This window comes from Misgurnus anguillicaudatus, chromosome 10, assembly GCF_027580225.2.
Source record: "Misgurnus anguillicaudatus chromosome 10, ASM2758022v2, whole genome shotgun sequence".
Taxonomy (NCBI): Eukaryota; Metazoa; Chordata; class Actinopteri; order Cypriniformes; family Cobitidae; genus Misgurnus; species Misgurnus anguillicaudatus.
This window is the reverse complement of record NC_073346.2, coordinates 28,121,657-28,135,601: the sequence shown is the minus strand read 5'-3', so window position 1 is coordinate 28,135,601 and position 13,945 is coordinate 28,121,657. Positions and strand designations below refer to the sequence as shown.

Below are 13,945 nucleotides of genomic sequence, written 5' to 3'. Positions count from 1 at the left end.
AAAACTCAGATGACACAGGCCGGCACAGCAGGTTAAACCTCTCACCATAAGCATGCAGCGTAGGGGGAAAACCTCTTTTGTTTTATCTTATGTAATGCAGCACTCATGTGGACTCAATGCGCGCGTCTTGGACTCTTGCTCGGACCTAAATGCGTGCGGCATGGACTCCTCCTAGCACCTGAACTTGTAATACGCATGGCTCTGACATTTCCTTGCACTAGAGAGGTGCGCAGAGGGTTAAAACCAGTGAGTTTGTTTCCTGCTGGATGCACTAATGGCATCAGTATTAAAGGCGTAGTACACGATGTTTGAAAGCCAATGTTTATATTTGAAATCACCTAAACAAACACGCCCCTACCCAAATAGAATCTGGACATTCTGTTGATAGACCCGCCCCACACATACGCAACCCGGCAAGGATGTCGGTTAGTAGACACGCTCCTTACTGCTGATTGGCTATAAGTGTGTTTTGGTAGTCGGCCCGTCTCCTTTTCCAAAGCGTTTTTTCTAACATCGTGGACTCCGCCTTTAAGAAGGTTGCGGTTATGACAGTGTTGCCCTTGCTTCTTTTTTGTCCACCAATCAAGTGACAAAAAAAACAAGTAAAAAATGAACAAATAAGTAAATGAGTAAACTACTGCCCGCCCCCCGATACTATTGTGTATCGGCGATCTCACAGGCTGACGATAAGACGATCTCAAAATGGGGCATATCGCCAAACACTAAATTTAACATACCGTATGGCCATGTGATGACCCTAATGTTACATTAAGTTCGGTTTATGAATTCCAACTGTACAAAGTCATCATATACATTTTCTATAATCATTCTACATAAAGAATTATTGGAAACTAATTTATTTTGCCTTTGTTCATTTTGAGGACCCAAACACTGGCTCTCAGTGTGAACAAAAGACAAAACAAGTGGTCGATAAATGTAAGAACAGAGGACTGAAAGGTACATTTGACTTGCACGCAGTCCATTTTTTCAGTTTGTGTGTTTGTTGGAGCCAAACTAATGACACTGACATTGTAAGCACAGTAATCTACCAGTTGAGATGTAACAAAAAATGTTTACAGTATGTATTTAAACACCTTAAAGTTTCTGTTGTCGTTTTAAAAGTTTCAGCTGTATTACAACAATTCCAATCTCAAGTTACTTATTTGAATCGGTGAGGTAGAAGAGAGCAAGAGAGAGAGAGAGAGATGAGCGTGTCATGTCATAGGAAGAAAATACAAGCGATAAAAATAGTATGAGGAAGTCACACTTTTAGAAGCCTCCCACTCATTCGAGGCCTGACAAGTTTCACTCGTCATTGCGTGGGTGACAGGACTCAAAGCACTGGGAAACCACAACACACATTCTTTTACAAACTCCTCAGCAACTCTTTAACTTGCTGAGACATGACCGTCAAGAACAGGAAGTGGTCACAGAGTCAGGAAGTGAGATTGAAAAGGAGGGGCATGAAGTCAAAAAGAACAGAAATGGTTTCGCTTGCGCTAGGTTAAAATTGAGGTCTGGTATTTTAATCTAGCCCAATCAACACCTCATCTTTTGATTATGAACTTCATTAATACACATTCGGAAATTCACACATAGCTTAGAACTATATAACAGTTTTCAAGCCACCTCCTATTGCCATGAGATAGTATTGCCCATACGCATTACAAGCAAAGCGGCACAATCTCATTCATTTTAATGGAGAGCTGACGAATTCCTGCAAATGTGACCATTGGTGACCGGATGGGGCGTGTCCAGCGATGTGACATAATTGAAAAACTTTATGCCAATGATGAGCAACTTTTGGGAGCGACTATTACTTAAGCGTGGAGTTCAAATATTTAAAGGAACAGTATGTAAGAAATTTATATCAATTAATCATAAAATAGCCCTGATATGTCACTAGACATATTAAAAAATAATTTTCATTTCAAATACATATATCACTGAAAACAGTGGTCCGGCCCGGATATTGTCATTTAAAAAGTGGAGTTGCAGCCCTCAACTGATGTTTATGTTGTCATTTTGTGTATTGGCCACCAGTGTATGATTGCAGTACCAGTTTTGGCCACAATCCTACATACTGTTCCTTTAATATACAAATATATTGTGAATTGCTTTGAATTTATAATCTACTTAAATAATGACATCAGACAGAGACACCTTGTGATGTTTCTGAATTCTGGCCAGATGTGAAATCAATGATTAAAATCAAACTTTGATGCTCCTAATCTCACTTTAGCCTCGTTTTAACAGACATGGGGCTCAATCATACACCCGGCGCAATGCGCGACGCAAGTGTCTTTTGCTAGTTTCAACCCTGCGCAATTATTGCGCCCCTGGGCATTCTGGTCTGAAAACGAGGTGTGTTGGGGATGAGAGATAAGACTCTCATTGGTTACTCATTACTCATTAGGGAAATATGAACAACCCTTTTCGACCGTGCGCACGGCGCACAAATAATTTTTCCCGTCGTTAAATTAGTAAAAGTGGCATCGGACACCCCATTTAGACCGTGCGCCGTGCTCTTTAGACAATGTGCTTAGATTGTTAAAATAGGGCCCATGGTTTCATATGTGCCTATGCAGAAATCGCATCCTCTTAAAACCTTGTTGGTTATTTAGCCAGACACTTGAAATCCCTGTGCAAATATTTTTACGAGCAGATCCATTTTTACCTTCACACTTTTTATAGCGCCTCATTTTGTGGGTGGCCATGCAAAAATACACCTTGTGCGTCTGCAATGTCCAGAACCACTAATTTGATCTAAATTACAGTGCAGGACTGGGACAAAACAAGATGAATGTACCTCGTAAAGTTCATTGTGTACACATTGTGCCCATCTAGCAAAAAAAACTTGTGTTGCAGCTGTATGGACAAAGTTATTATAGTTGTTATAGACATTGTTTGTGTAAGTACACAAGGGGCTACAGTATGGGCAAATATGTGGATGCTGCTTGTAAACTAGACTGCCATTTTTGTTTATTTGCCATCATGTCATTGGTTAAGAGGTATTCATTTTTTAATGTGTGGGTGATGTTTTATCGTTGGCAATTGGGCTATTTTTGCCTTTCTGTCACCCACCTTCAACCGTCTTTCCTCTGGTAAGAGACTGGGTGGTGACAGGAGAGGAGAAATAGGCCTACTGTATATCTCTGGCTCTACAAACAAGCCCTCATCCCTCCCACTGCAGGAGAACATTAATAGAAGTGAGAGTTTAGCTGAGGAGGCTGGGAACTTTCGCCATAGTGCTGGCATTTTTAGTTCAAGAATTTTGAGCTCTCAACACAAGTTTTCCTCTAATGACATCGATATAAGGAGGATTCAAGTCCTCTTAAGGACCCACTCTAACTGAAGTGGGAAATTAAAAAGGTTTGACACGGAGACTGATCTTGTCTGCTGGAAATATGGCACAGCTGGTGTGTTCGGATAAAGGGTCTGCTCTTCTTTAGTGACACGCCCGGTGACCTCACCTGTTTACACTCCTGTTTTAGTGAATTTCCAGAAGTGAAGTATTAGTTGTATAGTGTGTGTCTGATTAAAAATAACAACCAGGGGGTTGTGGCTTGGACTGTTGGCATGCTTATGGTTTTTCAGCAGCTATAGCCTACTCTTAAAAAATAAAGATTCCAAAAATGGTCTTTGTTGGTCTGTAGTGTTCCATTAAAAAAATCTTTAACATCTTAAAGGTGCATTGTGTAACTTTTAGGAGGATCTTATGACAGAAATGCAGCGCACTTTAATATACATAACTATATTTTTAGCGGTGTATGAAGACGTTACAAAATTAACTGTATTGTTTTTATTTCCTTTGAGTCGTTTTTAGGGTCCCCTTACATGGAAATCACCATTTTACACTAACATGTTTCTACAGTAGCCCTAAATGGACAAACTCTTCTATAAAGCGCGTTTTGTCACTATGTTGTCAAAGACAATGACACGCTTGTCCTATGGCGGCTACCGTAGCTTCTCTATGCGTCTCGAAAGGGATGGGTGAGCTGTGGACTGAGCTGTTGGTTGCAATTCCTGATCTCACTGCTAGATGCCACTGAAATCTACACAGTGGACCTTTTAAGAGTCATTCAATTGCACAATACGTTCTTTATTGTGAGAAATAGTTTTACAAATTATATAAATGAAAGCAAGAAATGTATATTTTTTGTCATTTCCCACCATTGACAAGTTAACTTGTCAATTAAGAGAAAACGCCAATGACGAGTTTTTCCGTCAATCCGTAATTCCACTATAATTCACCAGGTGGTGCTCTTACTCAACTTCTAAAACCCGGAAGTATTCCGTTAGGGCAAACAGTTCAAACTCTGTGTATGTTTTGATGATCGTTCTGAATCTAATTTCACAAAAATGCAATTATTTCAACTTTTTGCTCAAAATTTTGTATTTTTGAAGAACCCTACCCATTTTTGGGAGGTGATAAAAAGAGAACAAATGAAGATAGAATGAAACTTTTTTTTATTTAATATATTTTATGTTTATACATTTAAAGAAGATTTATTGGTAAAAAACAATGTTATTTTGTGTATTTTTCATAATACAATGTGTTTGCATGGTTTATGGTTAAAAAAACACATTATTTTCCAAATACCGTAGATTTTCCTGAAATGCACAGATTTTGAACAAAACTGTCCCTGATTGGCAAGCTAATCTGTATGTTGTGATTGGTCTGAATACCTCCAACGTCAGTCGAAAATGTGACACTCCTTACCATGTTTGAAAGATTCGGTTGCTAACAGGAGTTAACTTACAGGCTGTGAGTCCAAGCGGGAGGAATTATGATAATGTCGGTCTTATCTACATTCAATTCAATTTTATTTATGTAGCGCTTTTCACAATTGTTAATTGTTTCAAAGCAGCTTTACATGAGTAAATGTAGGGGAAAACAAAGAAAATCAATAGATAATATAAGAGGTAGAATATAGCTGCTAAGGATAAACCGTACAAGCGAGCGTAATAATAATGTAACGTATACAGTAAAGTGCTTAGTTAAGCCAAAGTAGGCCGACTCTCCCGGGGACGAAAAACTCCTACAAGGACAAAAACCCTTGGGAGAAATTAATATATATTTATATATATAAACTTGGTAGGGATAGGAAGCGGGTAAACAGATTAAACTGGTTCAGCCAATCCCAATCCCAGGAAGTAAACTGTTGCCTACAATCTGTGTGTTTGTTGTAGTCGAAGAAAGGAGATTTACATTGAAGATGATAACTTGTGTTATTGTTAACTTTGGGGTATTTACCTTTTGCATATTGTTAACATGTACTAATACACACTTACACAACAAAGGAAATGTAAAATCGTGACTCAGATAATTGGTGCTCTTTAAACTTTTGTGAAAATCATACAATATGCTGCTGCTGGCTGGCAACTAAAAAAAAAACTGCTGGTGTGGAAAGTATTAAGAAACTTTTACTTAAAAAGTTCTTTGGAGAACAAAAATTGTTCTTCTATGGCATTGTTCTTCACTCCCAATCCTGGAGAGCCGGTGCCCTGCAGAGTTTAGCTCCAACCTTAATCAAACACACCTACCTGTGATATTCTAGTGATCATGAAGGCATTGATTAGCTTGCAGGTGTGTTTGATTAAGGTTGGAGCTAAACTCTGCAGGGCACCGGCACTCCAGGATTGGGAGTGAAGAACACTGTTCTATGGCATTGCTGTGAAAAACACTTTAAGAACCTTTATTTTTAAGAGTGTATCCTTTGCAATTGTGCCGTTGCAAAGTAATAAAGGTTAAACATGTAACAAAGTTAAATACTTAGGGTAATCTCCAATTTTCACAATATATTTATTAATTTATTAATTTTGAAGGGTTAATGCTAGGAGTTGTCTAACAGGGCATAAGGACAGTGTCTCAGCTTGAAAGTGAAAGTGACATGTTTGTCTAGTATGGAATGAATACTTGAAATGTGATAGATAGACTCTGCATTAAAACCATCCCACTGAGTAGTACACAGTGTACTGTAAGTTTCAAAGGCACCTGAGTCGCCTGAGACTTGGACTAACCCGAGAGTTGCAGTTTCAAGTAATTAAGTAAAACAAAAACGTTTTGAGTAGATAAATATCACAAAAAAGGTTGGAGACCCTGCCCTAAATATTAGGCTACGACTGCCACACAGCAGCTTGCATCACATGCTGCGGCAATGGAGATTTCGTACTACAACAATAGGACAATCTGTCATGGCTGTTTTATTATTGTAAGCTGCCTGTTGATCAGATTTACAGAGCCTCTGTTGTCCTCATCTCTTGTTGGAAAAACAGAAGACAAAGAGATGACGGAAATGTGAGTTCCCCTTACAGAGGGCTACAGTATGGGCAATGCCTGGCCACGGCTCCCTCTCCTTTAAATAGGCTGACCATCACCACAAAGATCACATTCAGCCAGACACAATATACACACACCCTCTGAGCCGGCACACTGCCCTGCTCCACATGAAACATCATTTGGGAAGATTTATTAAATAGAGATGTAAAAAATGAGAAATAGGGTTCTTGTAGCTCAATCGGAAGAGTATATGGGGCTAACAACACAAAAGTTCAATTTCCAGGGAACTCTGTGGACTGGTGAAATGTATACATTGGATGGGCCAAAAGCTAATGTGTATGTTAGAGAAGAGAAGGCATACATTCCAGGGATGTGTTATGTGTTGAAATAAGTAGTAGAAAATGTATGAAAAGGAAGGACAACAAAATCATGTATGAGTGTTTGATATTTAGTACTTATTGGCTTCACCTTGTTAATGTCATTCTGTTACCTCATTTCCTAAGCATCCCAAGTTGGTTTGCTGGTTTTAGTTGGTATCTCAGTCTGGGGAAAATTCTTCCATTTGTTGGTTTAAAAGGGTTTTGGCCATTTTTATGTTACCAGACTGGAAGATCAACTGCTAAACCGGCGGAACACCGGCTTGGCCAGACTTGGAAAAAAGCTAGACCAGACAAGACCAGCAAACCAGAAACACATAGACTAGTTTAAACGGTTTTCTTCTCCTAAAGGGTAAATCTGGTGTGTGCCAGGGTTGAGGCAAAGAAATGAAAAGCCAAATTTAAAGAAGATTTTCACCAAGCTACACAAGGAAAGTGTTCTGATGAAAACCCAAGGGTGTTTCCAAAGCTAGTGACATCATTAGGAAATCGAAAGAGAAGAAGCACAAGTCCCAGAATTCTCAGTGCTCAAGTCTTTGGGAAAGCCCCCTTCTGAGTGTGTTTTTTCACAAGCACACTGCTGCATCACAGCTTACTGTTTGTGCAGCAGGAACATTTGTGAGACGCTGCCCTGGAGGAATTTCCCATAATTTTGGGACCTCCATTCACCCTGAGACACTCTTGTGATACATTCCAGCATGTACAGTATGCATGAATAGGTGTATGAATGAGGTATAGATTACTAAGAATGGAGCACTGTATATATTTGACTACATATCTGTACAGCTATTGTAATTATACCTGCTTGATAGCAGGCGATGTTGCTTTAGATATACAGTCAGCTGTTCCCCTGTTTTTTTTTTCTCTATTCAACAAGAATGAAGAAAAATGACTGTATGGGGCAGACACTAACTTGCGCACTTTCACACACATGAACACATCATATACTGTTCATGTGCTTGCATAGTTGGGAGAGCCCCACCCAGATCATCATGATGTCATCATACAAATATGGAGCTGTGATTTTCATTGGAATAGCAGAATAGCAGTCCGTCAATCTGAGATAGATATAGATGGATAGATGGATGGATAGATATGGATAGAAAGATGGATGGATGGATAGATGGATAGATAGATGGATAAATGGATAGATAGACAGATAAATGGATAGATAGATGGATGGATGGATATAGATATGAATAGATGGATGGATGAATAGAGATAGAATTATGGATAGAGATAGAGAGATGGAGAGATAGAGAGACATAGATAGAGAGACAGACCGACCGACAGACAGACGACAGAGAGAGACCGACAGACAGACAGACAGACACAGAGACAGACAGACAGACAGACGGAGAGAGAGAGAGAGAGACAGACAGACGGAGAGACAGACAGACACAGAGACGGACGGAGAGACAGACAGACGGACGGAGAGACAGACAGACGGACGGTGAGGCAGACAGACGGACGGTGAGGCAGACAGACGGACGGTGAGGCAGACAGACGGACGGTGAGGCAGACAGACGGACGGTGAGGCAGACAGACGGACGGTGAGGCAGACAGACGGAGAGACAGACAGATATAGATGGATGGATATAGACATGGATGGATGGATGGATATAGACATGGATGGATGGATGGATGAATAGATATAGACATGGATGGATGGATGAATAGATATAGACATGGATGGATGGATGGATGGATATAGACATGGATGGATGGATGGATATAGACATGGATGGATGGATGGATATAGACATGGATGGAAGGATGGATGGATGGATGGATGGATATAAACATGGATGGATGGATGGATATAGACATGGATGGATGGATGGATGGATGTATATAGAGATGGATATAGATATAGAGATGGATGGATATAGATATAGAGATGGATGGATATAGATATAGAGATGGATGGATATAGATATAGAGATGGATGGATATAGATATAGAGATGGATGGTTATAAATATAGAGATGGATGGTTATAAATATAGAGATGGATGGATATAAATATAGATATGGATGGATATAAATATAGATATGGATAGAGATGGATGGATGGATGGATATAGATATAGAGATGGATATAGATATAGAGATGGATATAGATATAGAGATGGATATAGATATAGAGATGGATATAGATATAGAGATGGATATAGATATAGAGATGGATATAGATATAGAGATGGATATAGATATAGAGATGGATGGATGGATATAGACATGGATGGATGGTTGGATATAGACATGGATGGATGGATATAGACATGGATGGATGGATGTATATAGACATGGATGGATGGATGGATATAGACATGAATGGATGGATGGATATAGACATGGATGGATGGATGGATGAATATAGAGATGGATATAGATATAGAGATGGATGGATGGATATAGATATAGAGGTGGATGGATGGATGGATGGATAGATAGATAGATAGAATTATGGATAGAGATAGAAATAGAGAGAGATAGACAGATGGATATAGATATGGAGATGGATGGATATAGAGATGGATGGATGGACGGATGGATGAATGGATATAGATAGATGGATGGATGGATATAGAGATGGATGGATGGATATAGAGATGGATTGATGGATGGATAGAGATAGAATTATGGATAGAGATAGATAGATAGATAGATAGATAGATAGATAGATAGATAGAGAGAGAGAGATAGAGAGATAGAGAGATAGAGAGATAGAGAGATAGAGAGATAGAGAGATAGATAGATAGATAGATAGATAGATAGATAGATAGATGATATTTTGAAGAATGCTGTTTGTGAAGAACGTAGGTTAACTAATAATAAACAATTTGTTAGACTTTTTTGTTCATGATCCAGAATTGTTATTAATGAATTGGATTTTGACAATATTAAGCCAAAGAATGTTACCAAATAATTAAGATGGGGACCATCCTCTAGACCTCTTAAATCATCAGCATCATGTCCTTTTACATTGAGCAGAATTCTGTTACTCGATCACTGTAATGGCTTTCATTCATGGTGACCATTTTCATTCACACTCCCTTTTCCTTTTCTCATTTCAGCCATGTGTCTTCACGTTTCTCTCACACCCACCGGATTTCTTACTCGTGTCTTCTTCACTCCCCTCCCCTCTCACACACTTCATAGGAGTACACCCACTTGAACACAAACACTAGTATTCACCGTGTCGCTCGGTGGCTTTCATTCATGCTTTATCTGTGTGAGGTGACAGATCTCCTCAGGTAACGTCTGCGGCACTAGGTCCGACTGTACACTCTGTTCTCTTCTGTTCTTGTGCTAACTGGAATAACTACGAGGAGATCAGCTTTCATAGTGAGTATTTGACTCATTTTTTGATAGAAATTTTGACTGCGTGGCTTTTGATTTAGGTTGCACGGGTCTGATTATGAGTGCGTGTATTTGTATGCGTGCTTTATCTTTTGTGCCTGTTTGTAACTGTGTGTGTACATTATTGGTTATATAAGGGTGTCATGCTGTACAAAGACTTTCTTACTGTAAATTTTTGTACATTCTGCCGTGCTCAAATGCCTAGTGCTATGTGACCATATGATTTTAATGTGAAACACCATGTTTCTTTTACTTTCTTTGCATGTGCGTCCAATCTGGTTAGCCAAAGCTCTTGTGTCTTATATTCTTATTATACATGTCTTGGTGAAATACAGGTAAAGTACACTTGAGAAAAGGCAGAGAGGCTTCCTCATTAGAGCCGCTTTGTTTTGGGGAGGTTGAAGCCGGGAGAGACCTCAGAGGTGACAGTAATGAGGAACTGAGGAAGCTCAGAAATGCAGCCGGAGTATGAGTAATCGTATCAGAGCGCTCGCCGGCGGCTGCGTGGGTTGGCCTGTGCGCTTGTTAGAGTTCTGCAGGGCATCTGATTCACCGTCACCCGCCGTTAGAAGCGCTGCCTGATTCACTTCCTGATGTGGGCGGACTTTTCCTATCAGCCATGTGCTCTGAGAGCCAGAGGGTGACGTGATTGACGGCCCCGCGAGCATTGTGCAGTGGGTGGTTTTGGAAGAGGGAACCGTTCCACTTGTTCCTCTGTGAATGTAAATGAATGAAACTCTCCCAACTCACCTTTCTCATTCTTTGTCTCGGGTTACTATGGAAGCCCTGAGTGGTTATATTCAGCAGTTCACTTTAAGAAGTCACCATTAGGAATGGATCACTAGTCATCCAATAAGCAGTTTGTTGATTAATGAGGTTAACTGTTTTTTGTCTCTTTATTAGTCCCAATCACAGTATGGCTTTGGACATTTTGCATGCAATGTACGCAAAGCACAGTTAGTACAACTACAGTATACACAAGCAGATGGACGACTTTACTTTTCCAGATCTTTGCGATTTGCATTTTTAATGGCTTGTGCCGTGAGCATTGCGTTTTTAAGATAGCGTATCAAGTTAAAAATAGTGAAACCTTTAAAGGGACACTCCTCTTTTTTTGAAAATATGCTCATTTTCCAGCTCCCCTAGAGTTAAACATTTGATTCCTACCATTTTGGTATCCATTCAGCTGATCTCCGGGTCTGGCGCTAGCACTTTTAGCATAGCTTAGCACAATCCATAGAATCTGATTTGTCCATTAGCATCGTGCTAAAAATAACAAAAAAGTTTTGATATTTTTCCTAGTTAAAACTTGACTTTTCTGTTGTTACATTGTGTACTTAGACAGACAGAAAAATAAAAGTTGCGATTTTCTAGGCCGATATGGCTAGGAACTATACTCTCATTCTGGCGCAATAATCAAGGATTTTGCTGCTATGGCTGCAGCAGGCGTAGTGATATTAAGCAGCAGCCGAAAATAGTCCCCTTGGTAACTTTCAATGGCAGGGGACTATTTTTGGGCAGTGCGTAAATCAATGCGCCTCTTGCAGCCATGTTAAGGCAGAAAAGTCTGTGATTATTACGCCAGAATGAGAGTATAGTTCCTAGCCATATCGACCTAGAAAATCGCAACTTTTAATTTTCCGTCTGCCTTAGTACATGATGTAACTACAGAAGAGTCAAGTTTTAAATAGGAAAAATAGCGAAACTCTTTGGTTATTTTTTTAGGCGTGATGCTAATGGTCTAATCGAATTCTATGGATTGTGCTAAGCTATGCTAAAAGTGCTAGCGCCAGACCTGGAGATCAGCTGAATGGATTCCAAAACTGTAAGAATCAAATGTTTAACTCTAGGGGAGCTGTAAAATGAGCATATTTTCAAAAAAAGAGGAGTGTACCTTTAAAACACTTGAGACCTCTGCATTTTGTTCAAAATCACTGCTGTTCTGTTTTTAAACCGAAGGTGTCAATGCGAAGGTGTCAGATTGGCATCAAGTAAACCCCAATCCAGACTATTTCGTGCTAAGACTGATTAGACGAGTAGTCATTTAGGAAACCCACAGACTATTCTTGTACATCCCTAGACACCATTCACGTTTTTCTTTCCGTAAGAAAAACCTAACCAAATAAAACGCTTGCACATAAATAGTGTTGACATGTATACCTGCTCAGCACCTTGGGCTCAAGAAACTAAAAACTGGTTAACCTCATCTGCCCTTGTTGGTCCCTAATGAAAGCAAACATATAGAGACATAAAGACTCTAGAAATATTGTGCCTTCATCACTGAGGCTGTCGGATGGTGAGGTAAACCAAACAGTTTGTGGAGATATCCAGACTTTGTGGTGCTTTGAGTGGTCTGTCTCATTCCGAACAGTTAAAGCCGGGCTAACACTGCAGGATTTGTAAAATCCCGGTTGATTATGAAATCTGCTTGCAGCAGACATTTAAGGAGAATCTTGACATATATACATTCTATCAAATATTAAACATGCTCACATTACATGATTTGAAAATCATGGCACATCACACACTACAGGATATTATTAAGATTATCGTGCCAGAGCAAGCGTTCACGTGACCTCACAAGGAGACACGTTGTTATTTTTACTACGCTTACCTGGTGGCAGGGCACCTAAAGGACACCTATGGTTTGATTCACGTTTTTACATTTCCTTTCGTGTGAAGGTGTGTGTTGGTACATGTTGACTATATGCAAAGGGTACATACCCCAAAGTAAACGATGATGCGAGTTATCATCTCTAACGTAAATCTTTTTTCTTGGACCACAACAAACACACGGATTGTAGGCAACAGTTTACTTCCTGGACTTGGTGATGTATCATAATTCCTCCCGCTTCGGACTCAGCCTATAAGTTAACTCCTGTTAGCATTGCATTGTGAGCGCATTTTTCAAACATGGTAAGGAGCTCACATTTCTGGCTAACGTCAGAAATGTTTCAGGCCAATCACAACGTACGGATTAGCTGGCCAATCAGGGACACAGAGCTTTTCAAATCGATGTGTTTTATACAAAATCCGTGCGTTTCAGGAAGAAAGTGAAATCTGGAGCTACAAAAATGTACAGTATGTGGAAAATTATGTGTGTTTTACCAGAAACCACTCAAACACATTGTACTATACCAAATACACAAAATAAAGTTGTTTTTACCAATGAAATAGGTGCCCTTTAAAACTAAGACAGCTCTTGTTTTTGATTAAACTTTCATCATGCATTTTCACAGATGCGTTATTGAGGCATTCGTGTTATTTTTCACTCCCACAAGCCGTTTCTCCATCTCCGCTGTCTACCGGACATGTTTTGCAGTCGCCATTTCAAAAGGTCTGTCATTCACCTTTATCTCACATTGGCTGTTGTGAAAGTACTGATGTAATCATCCCGATTTATAAACATTTTTGATGTTTGGTATGATCGGGCTGGCCTCGATTTGCTTGCAAGATTTAATCTGTTAACAGCACACATTACACGATTAATCTGAGCCAAACATCGGTGTACCAATTATGGTCCTGCATCTGATTTTCTCTGTAATTGGAGTAAATTCAGCCAGGATTTAAAAGAGGAACTATATTTTATGGCGTATCGGCGCAGTAACACCCTCCCTCTCCCATTATGAGAGGGAGAAGGGGAGCGGACTTTTCAGGCGGGTCAAAGTGCTCCCAGGAGTGCTGTTGCGCCATAAAGTGTGGTTCCTCTTTTGAATCCGCTTGGGGGAGCGCTGCGTTTTGTTTTGTACCGCCGAACTTGCTCGTATAACTACTCGTCTTAAATAGGAAAACGTTGATGTGTTTGGTCACTTCTAACTTTATCTCTGATTGGTACCATTGAATGAATGGGGCTAAGCTAAATGCTATCAAAGTGTCGCAGCGCACTCCAGCGCTTACGTGCACGCACACAGATGATGGAG

The 13,945-nt window shown here is 39.8% G+C and overlaps 1 protein-coding gene across 2 annotated transcripts in view; it reads left to right on the top strand.

Annotated features, from left to right (window-relative positions):
• Nucleotides 1–13,945, top strand: part of hivep3b (HIVEP zinc finger 3b) — an 82,209-nt gene that overhangs the window by 45,068 nt on the left and 23,196 nt on the right. Inside the window, exon 1 of one of the 2 annotated variants that reach the window (XM_055210578.2) lies at nt 9,775–10,010. The exons of the other annotated variant lie outside the window; for it this stretch is intronic. The gene's annotated coding sequence lies outside the window, so the exon portion shown is untranslated. Of the gene's footprint in view, nt 1–9,774; nt 10,011–13,945 lie in introns of those variants that run through there. 2 annotated transcript variants of the gene reach the window in all.